Raw genomic sequence first — 17,526 nt, 5'->3', positions numbered from 1 at the left:
ATTATTTTTTAATAGGAGTAAATTTTCTCTTCTCTGTCTATATTTATATATATATAATGGGAAAAATTAAAGAAGAAAAAGGAAGTATTTTGTTTTTTGAGGTCTTTTTGATGGTGTGAATATCAAGATAAATTTATGGCCTCAGTAAAACTGATGTGTGCTCTGCCACTGACTTCAGTATTACTGAAATTTAATCTACAGAATAAAAGAATAAATGAAAGATTTTCTTTGGAAGCTGAAATATGATCTACTTTTAAAGATTAATAAAAATATATGGAGTGCATAATACAGTCCAAACCAATATTCATCAAATATTTACATGGACTTTTAGTCCCTGGTAGCAAGAACATGAAGGAGAGTCTCCAAAGTATTAAATTTCTGAAGAAGCAAAATTGATTGCTGCAGTTCCCATGCTAAGGAATGAACCTGCTCACAGGAAGTTATAAGAAAATAATTTAAGGCATGAATTTCATTTGGGAGATGGGGACATGCAACAGAATTGCACAGCAACATACAAGTTTGCAAACAACATAAAAAAGAGGCCTGTCCTCAAGAAAGTATAACATGGCTAAGAAACAAAGTAGGAAATTTTAATTGTTGAATAAGGGAGATGGACTGAAATAAACTTTCCTTCTATGTGTTTTCTGGGTCAGGAAAATTGGAGCTCTCTGTGTTTTCTTATAATGTCATTACTGGAGCTCTTTTGCTCTCCCTAAGAGGAAAATATCTTTATCAGTTCTTCCCTGCAGCAGAATATGTCTAATTCCAGCATTAGATAACAAGAATCATTATTATTCAGGATTTACCAAGCCCTCCACAGAAGCCAGAGTATTTTTTCTGGTGGTATATCAGTATATACTAACCTCATGTAAGATTGCTTCGTCAGCCACACTTCCTGATCATTGGAACACAGACACAGACTTGAAGAAGTCAAACCTCTTGTTTGCACTGCATGTTCAGACCTAGCTCTCAAATCTTTAAATCTCTTTAAATTCAATTTTCTCCTCCTGTCAGTGTTCTGTGAACTATTATTTTATTTTCTGAGCAGCAGGGATGGACAAGCAAGGCATTATGAAGAATTTTAGAAGACAAACTTAATTTTTTTTGTCAGTATATTGCTAGCTGTCCAATAAGTGCTTTTCTTAATTTGAAATTAAATTTGGAATGTGTATAGCTCTGTTATCTTAGCCCTTTATGGAATTTATGTGTTTGAAAATGCATACAGAAAATGCTTGAGATCAAGGTAACAGTGAGTTTGGGTGTAGCATAAATAGATTTTCAGGGGATGTGTATTTTTGCAGAGCCACTTCCTAATTTCTGACCACATCAGTTTTACTGTTCAGCTATAAATAGAGTAGGCTATAGGCTGTCAGAGAATTGCAGAGAAGATTCAGGGACTGTAGGAAGCCCATCCGTATTGCCCCTCAGCCTGGAAAAGGCTTCCAGCTGAGGAACTCTAATTGACTGGCTGAGCAGTTCTAGTCTGAAAAAAAAAAATGAATATATTAGCTAAAGTTACCAAAAATGAAGGACCTAGAAATGGTAATGTGGTCACTCCTTGGAGATGTTTTTCACTTTCCAAGTAGGTGCTAGGAGCCTCCCAAAAGGGACTCTATTTCATGGACATACCCACATTTGGGGAAAAAAATACCATCAGTAAACCAAGATACAAATATTAGACAAACTGAAAATGGTACAGAGCCAGAGTTTTTAATCTATTTTGAAGGCTTAGTAATAATACAAGCAACTGTGCTTTCTTCAATTAATTCCAGTGTTCTTTGAATTTGTTTAAACCAGCTTTCTGGAGAAAGCAGCTAGGTAAATTAGCAAATAGTTGAGGGGTGGGGTAAGGAATGTACCTTCAAAGAAAAATAACAGCGTTTCAGGGTGGAAGCAACACTCATTTTTACTAGGATGTCAACCACTAATCCTGTTTTCCATGTGTATGAAATAGATAAGTTACTTCTCAAAATGAAGGCGGAAGTATTCTGTTTAAACAATTGCCTTTCTATAAAGGTGTTTACATGGCAAGACCCTTGTCTTTTCTACTGTGGCCAACTATATATGTAAAATACTCATGTAGGTCATTTCAGTTCAGTTCAAGTTCTGTCTTGAAAGGAATCATTTGAATGCTTACTAAGGTAGAAGGAGAGAGGGAGAGAGTGTGCACACCTAAAATCCTAAAAATCCTGTGTGTTCATAAGAAGAGGTAATATTTCCTTTTCACTCTTCCCTCTCATGACAGTACCTTTTCCAACATTTTTGTGATGCTTTATGCATGGAAAAGTTGAAAAGTTAGATAGGACAGAGGATACAACACAGAGTTAGTAGCCTTTCATTCTTCATTACTTTTAAGCAAGATTTTGTTTTTTTATCTGAAAAGCATGTTGTTTTCTGTGCTAATTTTTTTTCTGAGGGAAGATAAAAAATTATTCTAATATAATGATTATATGAAAACTGAAACCTGGTAGGTAGCTTTCAGGCTAAATGGGCGAAGACTTCAGGAAGAAAAAAATCATTCAGACCTGCATTGATTTCTTGAACATTTGCCCTCAAGTCTAACACCAGACTACTTACATTCTTAAAGTACTTTAGGGCTTTGTATACAATCCCCAACATGTTTCAGAAATTCAAAGACACAAAGAAAAATAAAACATAAAAGTTTACACGCCATATTCTGTAAGTGTTTCAACTTAAACACTTTGTTGAAAGAACTCTGAATAACCTCAAAAAAGCCTCTGAAGATTTTACAATTCAGAAATCAACTCAAATTCTGCTCATTATGGCTAAAAATAAAGCAACCAAATAAATTTCCTTTGTGTTTTTTAATCATCCCTTAGCTTATTATTAATGCCCTAGAAAAGATAAATTCACTTTGATTTGTTTCAGCTACAAATAAAAGAAGTAAAAGAGCAAGGTAAACAAAAGGATAGAAAAAAACCCTTCTGAAAAAATGAAAAAAGTAAGCTGATCGAACTAAACCAGCAACAGTTCCCTACTGCAGGGGTTTGGGGGTTTTATCTGTTTGGTTTTTAAGGTTTTGTGGGATTTTTTTTAAGTATTAGCATTTGAAGCCAATGGAGAATTTCATTTAAGCCTCTCAATTACTCTTTGAGAACAATAATTGAACATGACATCAATGAGAGAACGAACTTATTTATACTCCTTTGGGATAATTTTAAACCAGAATGTGCTGCATAATATTCTGGCTTTAAATTTTCAGAAAATGGTAATGACTGCATTTTCCTGTCAGGCAAATGGTGTTCTGCAAGGGGGCCCAGGGAAAGGAGAGCGGGATGTTGTGCAGGGCCATTTTGAATCTCAGGAGGGAAGAACTGACAACAAATGGCATAAAGATTATATAAAAAGAGGAATATAGACAGGAAGGAAATCATGCCTCTGTGGATGTTACGAACTCAGCTTTTGTGCAGCACTGAACAGATCTGATGGATTTCCCCATGGCATGCTGCACAGGTCCCATCCATGCACAGGTCCAGCCTCCTTCCCATACCTTTGGTGCTGTTTAGGTTTTGCCTGTTTTTTCTTTTATGTGTTCTCTGTATTCTTCACACATATATTTGTAGCTTTGTAGCCTATTGTATTTGTGACTCATTTTCCCAGTACTTTTCCATAGCCTTTCCTTAAGCAGAAAGACAAAACAAATTCCAGAGTTCCAAGGCCTGGGAGGTACAAGGTCTCTATCCCATCTTGGCTCTTCCTGGGAACCAAGACCAAGAACAACTCTTCGAGGTACATTCTCATGGACAAAGTGCAACTGGTGCTGAAGGGGGGCTCCAGAGAAGGGGCTTGACCTTGGAGGGAGAATTGCATCACCACTTGTCCTCCTAATTTGTGCTATTTATCAATTATGCTTATTTCCTAACACCCATAAAAATGTACTCACCTCTGGTTGGGGTGGGCTTTTGTGGACATCTTTCCATGACTGCCTCTGAAGGCCTTCAAATAAAGATCCCCTTTTATATTACCTTCTTACTAAAATTGTCTCGAGTTTCATTTCCAGGTTGGGAAAAAGCCTTTTTCCCAACACCTTCCCATATCATCTTGGAAAAAACCCAAAATGATCTATCTTATTTAATAGGCTGGAATGCTACCTCTGTCTCGACATCCAGGAGTGTGCAGTGCAGGATGAAACCAGGCACTTCCTTACAGCAGCTGCTCATGCTCATACCTGGACAATTTTAGCCCCAGTAGAGCAGACATATCTGGCCCAGGACAACCAACTGCTTGAATATGTCTTCTCAAAGGCTTCCTGTACATAGGATTGAAGCTTATTTCAAAAGCTGTTGCAAAGCCAGAGGTTCAGGTAATCTGTTCTGTCCATAGAGCAAATGTACATTAATTTGAAGTATAGAATTGTCTGATCAGCTGTAGCAGGTATAAAAAAAATAAGCAAGTTAAATTATAATTTGAAGGTACAAATGCAATGCTTCTTTAGAGGAAAATAAGACCTCTGAGATAAAACAGGAACAGAATATTTAGTAGGTATATAAACACAAAAGAAGAACTATGAGGGCTCTGAAAAAAAATGAATGCTGAGTTAAAATGCATAAAAATCCAGTGAATTTATTCATAAAGAATTTGAATTCAAACACTACTCCCTGATGAAAGCTTCAGCAATGTCTGAAAAAACTTCAGATAAAATTTCAATCAGCAAGGCAACAGCTTGAATTCATGGTGCAAGTTTTAGGAGATTAGAAGTATTTCTATTTTCATTCTCTTTTTTCCTACCCTGTACACTTATTGAAGTGGTATCAGTACAAAGATAAGTGTATTTGACTTTATACCCACATAGTTTGTATAAGTGGTCATTTTCCTATTCCCTAAATGAGCTACAATGACATAAACAGGACTGAACAACAAAAAAATATTAAGTTTCTTGAGAAAAACTTTTTTGTCTTTGTGCATTGCACCATCTTACATCAACTTAAAAAATGCTTTTCTGAAAAAAGCTTCAGAGGAACTTCTGAAGTTTTGTGGAGGAATCAGAGTTATTGTTCTGGAACTTGTGTATCCTACCCATTTATTTTTTTCCTTTTCTTATCTCTATGATAGGTAAAAAAACCCCAGATTTTTTCACTTTGCATTTTGAAAGATTCATATAGTGCATCTGTTTGGAATACCTTCATCTTGATCTATCACTGATAGCATTTATATAAGAAAAACCTTTAAATATATAGATATATTTTTCCATTTTAGTTTCACATGGCATTTCAGTGCGGATGGAACCACCAACATTAAAAAGCAAGCCAAAGCAAAGCAAACCAAAAACTTTACTCACAATCTATTTTGTTTTGGGATTTTGAAGAAAACATTAATTGATTCTCAACGTTACAACACTTTTTTTCTCTCAGTATACCTTCATAAACCACATATAAATAAATGTTCAGACAACCTTCAGAAAATATTCATGAGTATTTATCAGGTTGTTAAAACATATTTATTCCTCAAAATGCATGAATTAAAAGGACATAAGGGTCTCATTAAGAAGTTCATGATTACTCATATACTTAAAATGTCTTATTCTATTTTCATCTTGTGTAATAGATATATCTGAATAGATCACATGGGGGGGATAGTGCCAAGTTAGCAGACATTAAGAGATTTAGTAACAGTGGTCACACTTCTAATAGTACATGACAAAGTTAAAACATAAATATCTTTAATATACAACTGATGTTGCTCCATATCTTGGTTCTGACCTTCAGTGAGTACTGGTGACATACTTAAAATGTTTTAAATGGTTTATTACACTATGTCTTGCTTTCTCATTGTCTTGTAACAAATTAAAATTAAATTATATCTAACATATCATTTGTTGATGCCAAATAGTAGAGTGATGCTTTAAGTCTGCACATCATGTTGCAGCTTGCACATACCTAATAGAGAGAAAAAAACAGGAAAACAAGTGAGGCTCAAAATTAAATATATTAGTCAGCTTCACTAACTTAACTCATCTGGGAATTATCAAGATGCTACACAGCTGAGGTCAACACAACTTCTTAAACTGCTTCTAATCTATTCAACTTGTAAAGGGCATAATTTAGCACTTAACAGATAATGTTTAAGACATGTCCTTATTTTAAATAAAGGCTAAAGAGTTAGAAAAGACAAGTTTTTTCAACACAGTGACAGATTTTAGGAGGTTTAACTCTATTCATAGCACCTTTATGTTATTCCACTAGCAAATTTAATTTTTCTGTGGTGGCACAAAATCTCTAACCTGACAGCTACTAGAAAAGGCTTTACACTATTTGTTTGACTTTCTTGTTCAACAGAGATAAAAATACATGTGTTCAACACTCCGCTTTAACCAGCTGAGTCTTGCAGATTTTAAGCTACTGGGCTCTAATATATCCTTACCTTGCCATGAAGATATCATTAGAAACCCATGAAGAAGCAAGGTCTCTTCTGTTCGGCACATTCATCTGAGATCAGACTACATAAATCAGGTGCTCTCTTCCTAGAGTCATCTGCTCTTTCAGTAGTGTTTTGGTCATCAGATGCTTATCCAGGTGGACACTCTTGACTCAGGATTCTTTCTGTTAGGAAGTTTAATGAATGTCTAGTGTGGAGAAATAATTATAAACAATAAACTCTACACCTTAATAAAAAAATGACAACTGTATAGGTTTCAAAACATGCTAAAATTCTTAGCAAGCAGCATAAAGACAGGTACAAAAGCAGTAATATTCTCCTCATTAGCTATCAGAGTTTGAGACACAAGCCCAGAGCTCTGACTTAGAAACCTTGTGCCTGCATTTGGAATTACAGGTTTTACTAACAGGACTTGTCCCCTTCAGTTCTTTGTCACTGCTGCCTTTCTTTTTTTTTTCCTTTTTTTTTTTTAGGAATCTTCATTCCCAAACAACACTGCAGGCTGATTCTTGTATCCATGAACAACAGTCTAATGAATAACTATTTTGCTCTGATTATGTAATTTAAGACTAATTTAAAATCCTCACTCTGAGAGTTAATGGCTTTCAAAAGACATTTTCTGATGAATATGCATTAAACTTATTTTTGTTTTTAGCAAAATGGATACACAAAGACACTTCACAAATCAGCAGCACTTGTAAATTAATTCCATAAAGCATTAAACAAAGAAACAGTTGTGTAATCTTCCTAGATTTGTCTAGCAATTTAACAATATCCAGCAGTGATCACAGTTATATATAATTTGCTTCTATGATATTTTAGAAGGTTTTATTTTCTTATTTCTGAATATCTCCTTATCCATTTCCATGCTACTGAAGTGAATGCTTAGACACCTGGCAAGAGTCTTTAGATAGGTATCCAGACTTTTGGGAATCATACTCAAGTGCTTTGACTAGTAATTAATTTCTCCATACTTCCATATGTTTAATGGGTAGCTATTTTGTTCAATAAAGTCCACACGAGGAATGTACCAATGCATCACAGATATTTCTGAAGACAATTGGGAAGTTTGCTTAGTTTCAATATTCAGAGTTAGAATTTGGATATTTTTGTGTGCGAAATATGGGTATTCAGCCAAATGTGAGAAATTTCCAGAATAGATACTTCAGGTAAAAGCAATATAAAATTAATTTTAATAGTAAAAAATAATTAAAATATATTAAAATTGTAAATGCTTTTGTTTTAGTTTTGCAGGGACCTTGCTACTATACTTTGAGTTAGGATTATATATTTCTGCAGAACACTTCAAAGAGTATTCAACTGGTGATATTTATCAACATACAGAACTCCAATTATTCCAACAAGAGTATCTAAGCAGGGAGATACTAATGAAAAAGTAGTAGTTGAATGCAATATTGAATTATATAAATATACTATAATGATCATTATTTTAATGCAATAAAATTAACACTATTTTCTAATAGTTTTTCACGCAAACATTATGGTATCTTTATGTTATCTGGGTTTATTTATTATAATTGAATTCTAGAAGAGGTAAGCTAGAATCCTAAGAAGAAGTAAAGCTTTTCTCTAGTGAAATGTAATATTTTTTCCAGGTTTCCTTAGCACACATGTCATACTTTTTGAGAATTAGAGAAGCAGGGAAGCTAGGTACTGCCTGTGAGAAAAGGAGTTCAGTGAGACTCACTCATTTTGTAACAGGCAGAGTATCCAGATGAATCAGCTGCAGCTCTGATGCTGACACCTCTTGCTCTTTGAAGTTAATGGTACAAGACTCCGCAGCAAAGCACAGGATCTTGCCCAAGATGGTCTGAAATGCAACTGGACTTGGAATCAGGCAGCCTGAAAAATTAAACTCAGAAAATGGTGAAGTGGGAGCCCCTCAAAAGCAGACAATGGGAACAGAATGAGAGGTAAGGGGAATTGTCAGGAACTACCTCTGAGATGGCAGCGGGCGATCCTCTTCAATATCTTTGTGAGTGTTGAAGGGCATGGCATTGCTCAGCCATGCCATGCAAAGTTGTTATTAAGTTCTAAGAATCTGTATATCTGCGGATTCAAAGAAATGCTATCATGTGAATACATGAATAAAAGAGTAGAAGAATAAAGCACAAATTACTTCTTCCTCTCCCCCACCATGTCCCATACAGCTCAAACACGGTCCAATCCATTGCTGCATCTTGGGCAGCCTGATATTGACACTCATGGTCTCTGTAAAATATCTTCCTCCCTACTGCTTAGTCCTTTGTGGCATTTCTCTATGTGCAAGTTCTTCAAATGAAAATCCACTTTTTTATTTTAAGTGCCATGCTTTATATGCTGTAAATCTATATACATAGATATACAGTATGTATGTGTGCTCAACAGGATGGACTATTGCTGAAAGTCCTCAAGCCCATTCTTTATATATAATATCAGATTATGAAATAAGCAGTGATTCTTGCTCACCTTAAAATAAGAAATGAAAATGGTAACAAGTATTAATAAGAAACAGAAGTGCACTGTCACAAGCAATAAAAATCAAAGAAGAAACCACAAGTAGTTATTTAAATTACTTACTGAATGATCTTTCTTTCCTTCACTAAGCTGATTTAGTATCTTTTTCCAGAAATTGCAATAGTTGGAGTTTTGGACCTTGTGTCATGTCTCATGCCCTTGGTTTTGCAAAACTTATTTTTGCTTTAAAGGCCTAGAATTTAGATCAGCTTCATATTTCACTCTAAATCCTTCTATTTCCTCCATAAATAGGAAACCACCCTTTTCATCAGAATGCAAGTTGCTTCCTTTTGGTGGGGTTCTTTGCAGAAACTACCTCCTGCATCCTAACAGTTCTTAAATGGCTGGTTACATCAGTGGAATCTGAATCTCTTCTTTCTCTCTTTAGTGACTAGATGATGTCATTTAATGAAAAATGTATGTTTGGAGTGAATGCTTCCCCATCTCTTTCATACATGTACTGCTAAGATGCGTGCTAGGAAGTCTGTAGATTGGACAGTGCTCTAGCTGACAAAAGAAAAAGTTACAGAAAAGTTTTATTAATTTTCTTGGTTTCAATTTACATATTTAAAGATGCCAGATCCCCAAGTCATGGACAAATGTTGTACATGGACAAAATGTGTACTGTGTACCTGGTGCAGGATTTTGCATCTTTACAGACTGGTGTTTTTAAAAGCAATAAGCCCCTAGTGATACCAAGTTTATCAGAGACTAATCAAGTGCCTCTATTAGAATCTTTCAATGTTGTCAAAGCAGCTTACTTGGTGTAGTGCTTAGAAAGCTGAGCATAGCTCCAGGTAAATGTAATAAATATTTTAAAACACGATAGAGGAGTCTCACATGTGTCAAAATATTTTTCCTTAAAGTGGGGAACAATTCTTCCCCTCCAAATAATTTTTTTTAAAAATGATTCCTCTCCTAATAACCTGTATTAATTTATGTTGCTAACTTCATTTTCTGAATAGGTCTGCAAATTTGTTTTGGTTTGTTCCATTGTATTGACAATAACACTTGAATAAACCTTATCTTCCCAAAGCAGAGTGTCTATGTGTATATGCTCATAATTAATATTTCAGGGCAAATGTCTGTTTTCAAATCAACTCACTCCTACAGAGTATTTATTGTATGTACTATTACATACCACTTTAAAGGGGTAATGCCATATTAGGTTTCCTGTTGTAAGGTGTGATAACCCAAATTCAGATCCTTCAGTGTGCACAAAGTGTGAACTCTGAAAAGAATTATTTCAAATGTTAAATGCATTATACAGAAGAGACTAAAGCTCACCTATGAATGCAATTCTGGGGTCAATATAGCAATAAAAGACAGGTAGCTTAGAACAAAACAATATGTTTGAAAAAGAAATATATTTTTCCATTTCAGAGCTTTCTGTTGACTGAATCTATTTCTGTCTTTGGTCACAGCTGAAATGCTTCTCAAATTCATTTCAGGAGGTAAGAGGTTGTTCTGAAATTTGTCTCTGATTTTATAATATTTGGTGAAACCACATCTTGTGAGACCATTCTTGATCATGTGAGAACAAAACTGTTATTTTAATTAACTGGTTCTGGAAATATGATGAGCCTACTTGCACCTCTGATTTCTTTCTCTGATGCAAGAAAAGCAGTATGCTAACAGATTCTGTTTCAGCACTTGTGCTTTTGATTTCATCTCCCCTCAATGAATATGAAGAGAAATAAAAATGAGACAAAGATCATTCTAATTAGAATATTATGACTAGAGGGAGAAATCTATTATTAGTTTTAACAAGTGGACGAGAAATTCCATTTCTTCTTTGTACCCCACTATAACAGTATTTCTGAGAGGATTGTTTTGCTCATTCAAATGCTCATACATTAATAATATCAGCAGCAGTGACACAATTTGTTTTGTAATTAAATTATGCAAATAGGGCCTTATTGTTCATATGGGGTTTTTGATGCTTGATGTTTCCTTTGGGGGGAGGGCAGTTAATGTTTTTGTGTTTTTTTTCTTCCTTTCACAGTCATGCATATGAAATTATTGCTGTTTGACTGTTGCAGATCAATGGGGCTTGCTAAAAAGGATGTGCCAAAATGAAGCTGGGATCAGCTGCTAGTATAAAATTTGTTGTTTGTCAGTTTATGAAGCTTTTCATACTAGCTACTTGTTATTTTGTGTACAGATTACCAGGTGCAGTCAATTACAAAAAAAAAAAAAATTGAGAATTTTCTGAAGCAGCCATGGGAAAGGAGGGAACATCAAGAATTCAGCTTTTCTAAGCCAGAAATGAAAAATTGTTCAGTTGCTTTGCATTCCTGTGCATGCTCTATGGACTAGAGTATGTACAAATAAATACATGGGAACTTCATGGGTATGTGAACTAGATCATAAATGTGAGCCTACAACTTGTATTCCACCACTATTTAAACATAGTAATAGGACAGACATAAAATTCACATATCTTGGTTATGACTTTGTTACATATACTTCTATTTCAACTAGCAGTCTGCAGGTGTTGCTGAAAGGGTAAGCAATTCTATTACTGTTAAATGCTGCATTTTTTTTTAAATTTCTCTTTGTAAATCTTACTGTGAACAAGATTAAAAATTATTACTTTTCATGTTTTTAAGGAAAACCTTGATTCATGTAAAATAGAATACAAGTATTCTGACAATCAGTAGAAATTGCTGTGACTTACTTTCTGCTGAATCTTTAAATATCCTTTAATAATCTCTTGTACTGCCTGCCTTCAGTTTAAAACTCTTGAGTTTTTGCCTTGAGTGAGCTACATTTCAAACTTTTCTTTGCTTACTCTTGTCTTTATGAGAAATAGGTCAAGTGTAGAAATTCGCTAATATGGGAACTGAATCTGCTTGCTTTGTTTTCATATTCCATCTGGATTCACTTACCCGGAATATTTTACCAAGTCTTAGTGGCATAAATGATCCCAGTAAGAAATACTATCAAAGGAAATAAATTTAATCTCAACTTCTTGTCTTCCTTAATGATGGTCTTTGTGATGTCCTCAATGTTATCATTTTCTAGTTCTTTTCTCATTTTTATGACACCATTTTCATTTTGGAAAATTTTCCTTCAAACTATTATCTCACCTCAACAACCTTTGGATATTTTATATTTGTAATTAAGACTTCTAAAGAGTCTACCTATAAGTCAGTCAAGTGACACTGATATTGAACAGCAATTCAGAAGTATCCAAGCTACAGATAAAGTGATTTGTTAAATGCTTATAACAGAGTGTAGCACTGAGGAATATGTCAGAACACATTGGGAAAGACTATAGCTTATGGGATTCTGTGTCCAGGCCCATAAACTCTGCACAATAGAGTTTCATTGCATTTTCATGAATTTTCACTTCTGAATATAGCCATCATGGAGTCAATTGCTCTGCTAGTACAGACAGGAACTAAATTATCTCATAATAAATCAAATGGTAGATTAGTTTGGAAGAAATCCACTTTTTTATTATTAATTTTTTTTTAATAATTTGCAGAGAGATTGCACTTCTTGAAAAAACTAACCATCATTAAACATATGGTCAGATTCTATTATGAGGGTCCAGAGTCCAATAATATTATGCTCACCACACTATTCTAACCATCTAATTTATTTCAGTGTGAACAAAAGGATGTAAAAGTGGCCTGGTTTTTTTTTGAAGTTTAAAGATGACACCAATCAATTATCCTTCTCATGCATTTTTAATGCAACAGGTATATTTTTTGAACTCCAGGTATATTGTTATGCAGTAATTGTTTCCAACATGAATGACAACTACAGCCAGAAAAAGAAATTACTTCAGAAACAAGATCCGACCTTAACTGCCAAAATTTTCATGATTAACCAAAATTTACAGTGTTGAGGGTAAAGTTTAAGTAGACTAGCAATTAGTTTAAATGGTAGTAAAGTAAGTCTGGATGGCTTTAAGCTAACATTTTAAAGTTTAAAGTAACTTTTTTGAAGGTAAGCAAGGTATGGCTTCAAAAGAGTGACCTACACTGGAAAAGAAATAGAAATAATTTTAATAGACATAATTAAATAATAGAAATAATTAAAATAGACATGCTTGAGAAAGGAATAGAGATGGATACCATTGAAAACATTTCATATTGAAAGTTAACTCAGAGATTTTTTATTCAAATAATTAACAAATATACCTATATTTCTAACTAGTTAAAAAGTCATAGCATTTATGTAGCTCACCTCCTTAACCAAAGTAAAGGAAATTAATTTTAAGAATTGCTTAGAAGTTTGAGCAGGAAGAAACATATGAAGTAATGTTTGATTTCTCAAAGAAATAATGATGAAAAGGGGCTACTAGGAAATATTTCTAAAATTTTTATGTTAACTTTCCCCAAATTTAACTCTTTCAGATTTTGACAGTGAATTTAGGGAAGAACTATTACTTGCCTTTAAAGTGTCTCTAAATAAGCATAATACAGTGATTTTTTTATGATTTCATATAAGTGGCTTATATGTGAACTTTGTGACCAGTGTCCTTAAATGTCCAGATTAAGGACCAGATTTTTTTTCTGTATACAAACTTAGACATCTTATGTGTGGCAGCAAGCATCTCATCTTGTATTTGGATAAATTCCTCAAGATGGAGCTGGGTTGAGGCTGAGGCATTCCCTGAACCTCTGAGCTCAGAAACACTCGCTGATCACCCATGGCCACAGAGAGCAGGCAACACAATGCTCAACTCACCTGTCAAAACATAATGTTCATTACAAATACCACAAAGTGAGCTTTAATGTCTGTATGAATGACACAGCCTGACTCACCATATTGCAAAAGACATTTGTGGACATCTGGGGACTCAATGAGAATGCAAAAGAATCCATACCTAGGATTTCAGTAGGTATAAACTGAATAGAGGACTTGGTGGTAATAACTGATCAAAGAAGTCTAACAAAAAATTGCTGAAAATAAAAATCTTACTTATATAGTTGATTTGACCTCTTGTGATTTCTCTTGCTTTGAATATTAATCATATCATAAAATACAATATCTATTTTTGCAATCTCTTGAAATATGAGTAGTCCTTACTGCTGGACGTCTATTCTAGCTTCAAAAAATTAATTGTATTTTCTGAAAGTGAAAAATATCAGAATAATTTTGTTATTTCCTTTTGAAGCATTGCAAGTATTTTTAGTTTTTGCAGTTTTATCAAATGTATTTTCAAAATAGAGACCTTATTATATATATATTAATATATAATAATGTATAAATTATTATAAATAACATAGTATTTATAATATAATACCTATTATTAAATATTATACTGTTATATTATTATGTATAATGATTATATTATATCTATTATATATAGCTTATATAAATACCTAATTTACCTGAACACAATTTTGGAGACAAACAGCTAAAAAATTCCAGTATTTTCAACAGCATTTAAAAGAAGCTCTTAAATTCATTCTAATAGGAAATGTTGTTCTCCTAAGCAGAAGATTTCTCACCAAAATTATTTTTTAAATTATTTTTCCTTATTATTTCTTAAATTCATTACTATTTGCAGCAAGGATTTTGTGCTTCATCTCTGAAGTCCCTAGTTTGGGAGGGTTATTACTTCCCCATTCTGCTTTCACTTGTCTTAGGAACAGCTTAATGTATGTAAAGGGTGGAGTGATACCAGGGACAGGTGTCTCTTGATGATCAGATTGTCCAATTGACAGATGACTGAAAAGGTCTTTGCTCAGGTTGTGAAGGCAACCAAACATTCTCACTGTAAAGCCAAGCCCAAGCTTTTTATTCCTGCTTCTCTGTTGAACCACTAGTGATAACCTCAGGCTGATACAACTCCATGATTTGCACTTGAATTTCTTTTTCTGGGGCTGTCACATTTCATAGCTGCAGCTTGAACACTTGTTCATACTGGAGCTGAGAACTGTGTTCTTAGGGCTCATTTTCAATCTTTTCCATGTACATTCTTTAGCAATTTGATTGCTTATCTATTATAAACATCAAAAACCCTCTGTCTCTTTCTTAATATTTCTTTTGAAGACTTTTTTTTTTGGGGAGTTATCTATTGATTTCAACACATTCTTAAGAAGGCTGAGTAAAATTCACGGTAGTGTTTAGCATGTGACATCAATCACTTCTTGTTTACAGAATTTTTAGACACAAAATCTATAGTTTCTGAAATATGTTTAAGGAAAGTACAACATAATGGCAGAACAGTGATTTGCTGAGTTTTTAGTTTGATTTAATTTTAGGTTACTATTCAAGCTGCTCCAAGGAAAGTCTGATAAACAGTGAAAAAATAATTCCTCTTTAAGAAGCTTCCAGATACCAGCAGAGCACAAATTTCACAGGAATGAAGCATTACACATCAGAGAAGATTATTCATTCTGAATCACTTCAGAATTTGTCTTGGCTAAATTTCTTCTTCAGGCTAGAGTTATCTCATTTCTGTGGGTAGAAGGCTAATACTGAGAAATAAAAAGAAATAAATTACAAAAACTATTAATAAGGTAACACTCCTTAAGATCTCACAGCAGAAGCTCGTTAGCAATACAAATTTGACCTTGTGTCTTTAATTCACAGTATTTCACCAAGGTTTTCTTTCACTACAAACCCTTTATACTAGGAAACAATTCCTATTAAGATGTGACAGCTTAACTACAATAAGCGGCTTCCTCCTTCTCATGATGCTCTTATTATCCTATATCAAGACCTTCAGTAAACTGAAGGGTATTTTCCAACATCTTACTCCCAGCAGAAGGAGTAATCTACTTTGGGGATGTCCTTGGGAGATGGGGGATCCAGGAAATACTGACCAGAAGATATATGCTGTAAAATTCTTCCAATATTATGGTTCCGCTCAACGCATTTGCCATATTCTGTTCAGAACATGGGGGTTTTTAAGACCATGTCTTTCCTCAAAACATAATAAATAAAAAATTGCAAATTTCAACAAGAAAAAAATGTAGAAGTGCATAAAGTGCTACAAATCCTATTTTTGATTGTGACATCAAATTTTAATGTAACCATTGTTATTCAAAATACAGCTGTGTGATTGCAAGATTAAAGTTCCATTGATAAATTGATTCAGGAATACAAGTGTTTGGTCAAAAATATGAGCCACTCGAGGTGATAGTTTTATTGTCACACTTGAGCATGATCTTTAGTCCCATGATAAATGTTAGTAACTTCAGCAGCTTTGAAATGGGAGATTGATTATCCAGAATTACATCACTAACTCTGGGTAGCAAACTGCAAAGCTACAGACAAACAAATGGCATAATTTGTTCTAGGTTATCTTATGATAACTAATAAAATCAATTTGACCATTGAATTCATTTCAGTCTCACAAACAAAACAGAAATGAACATTTAGATGTTTTAAAGCAAACAGAAAAAAATGGAGACTGAAAGGGATCAAACCCATTGCTTACTGTTCTTAGAAAGTCTTACATTAACTCCTTGCAGGCAATTTTTACATCAAACTTGTTTGGGTTTTGGTTGTTGTTGTTTTAAATTTTTTTTTTTCTATTTGTGCACACATAAACACCTCCAGTGTTAGTTTGTTAGTCACTTGTCAACACCAGTCAAAGGCACACTAAGAGAGCATGAGGTATGAAAATATGCTTAACTGAAATATGACAAGGACTACAATTAGCTGAATATCTTTGTCAGGTTTATTGTGATAAAAAAGATGTCTTACTAGTTAGCCTATCATGTTTAAAATGTAATTAAGAAATGCATTTCCATGGCACTAACATATGCTTAGACTTAACTCCTGGTCGATTATTTTTTCTTTTTAGTTTCAGAGAAATACCTCTTTAATATAACAAAAACCAGCTTGTATTGTTATCTCATTGTGTCAAATGATTTTAATACTGCCAGGTTTGTTTTTTTTCCTGTATTCCTTTTGAATGTTTCACAGTATTTACCATCAATTTTTAAATTATTATTCAAGCCAAATATAAACAATTCAAAATTAAGAACATTCTCCAACTGGCAGTAATATAAATATCACTACTTAACACACTTTCATCCAACTTATGCAATCCAGAATGGAGTCATAAAGAATCTGCTGCTGAAATCTTTCTTACACCTACATTTTTGCTTCCATTGAGTCTTGTTCAGCAGAGCTGATTACAGTTCTTAGTTCAATCTAGCCTTAATTTGTGAATTCCCTAAAATGTGAATTTTGGTTGAAGCCAGTGATAATTAGGAATAGTGTGGTTTCAATAGTGTTGTTTCTTTGTAGATTATTTTTTTGTACTACCTCTTTATGGTTCCACAGATTTCAAACTGTTAGTTGATTGAATGTGTCATATCTGTGGTCTCTTTTTATCTCCTAATTTATTTGAGGGGTGCCATTTGTCCCCAAATCACCATGTTAAAGAAGTACATTGAAAATAATGAATCAAGTAAGAAATAAACTAAATTTTATAATGGAAAGAATTTATTCATATTCTAATATTTATGGCAGTAGCTGGCTGTCTTGACTCTAAAATCAAGCAATATATCACAGAGAAAATAAATAATCAATTGTTTCTATTTCTTAAAATACAGTGGTACAAAGAAGAAATATTTCCTATGGTGTCAATTAATATTTCACTGGTCTCTTAAAGGACCTTTCCACTATAAAACC

Source organism: Cyanistes caeruleus, chromosome 1 (genome assembly GCF_971803275.1).
Source record: "Cyanistes caeruleus chromosome 1, bCyaCae1.hap1.1, whole genome shotgun sequence".
Classification (NCBI taxonomy): domain Eukaryota; kingdom Metazoa; phylum Chordata; class Aves; order Passeriformes; family Paridae; genus Cyanistes; species Cyanistes caeruleus.
Note: the sequence above shows the minus strand (reverse complement) of the source record.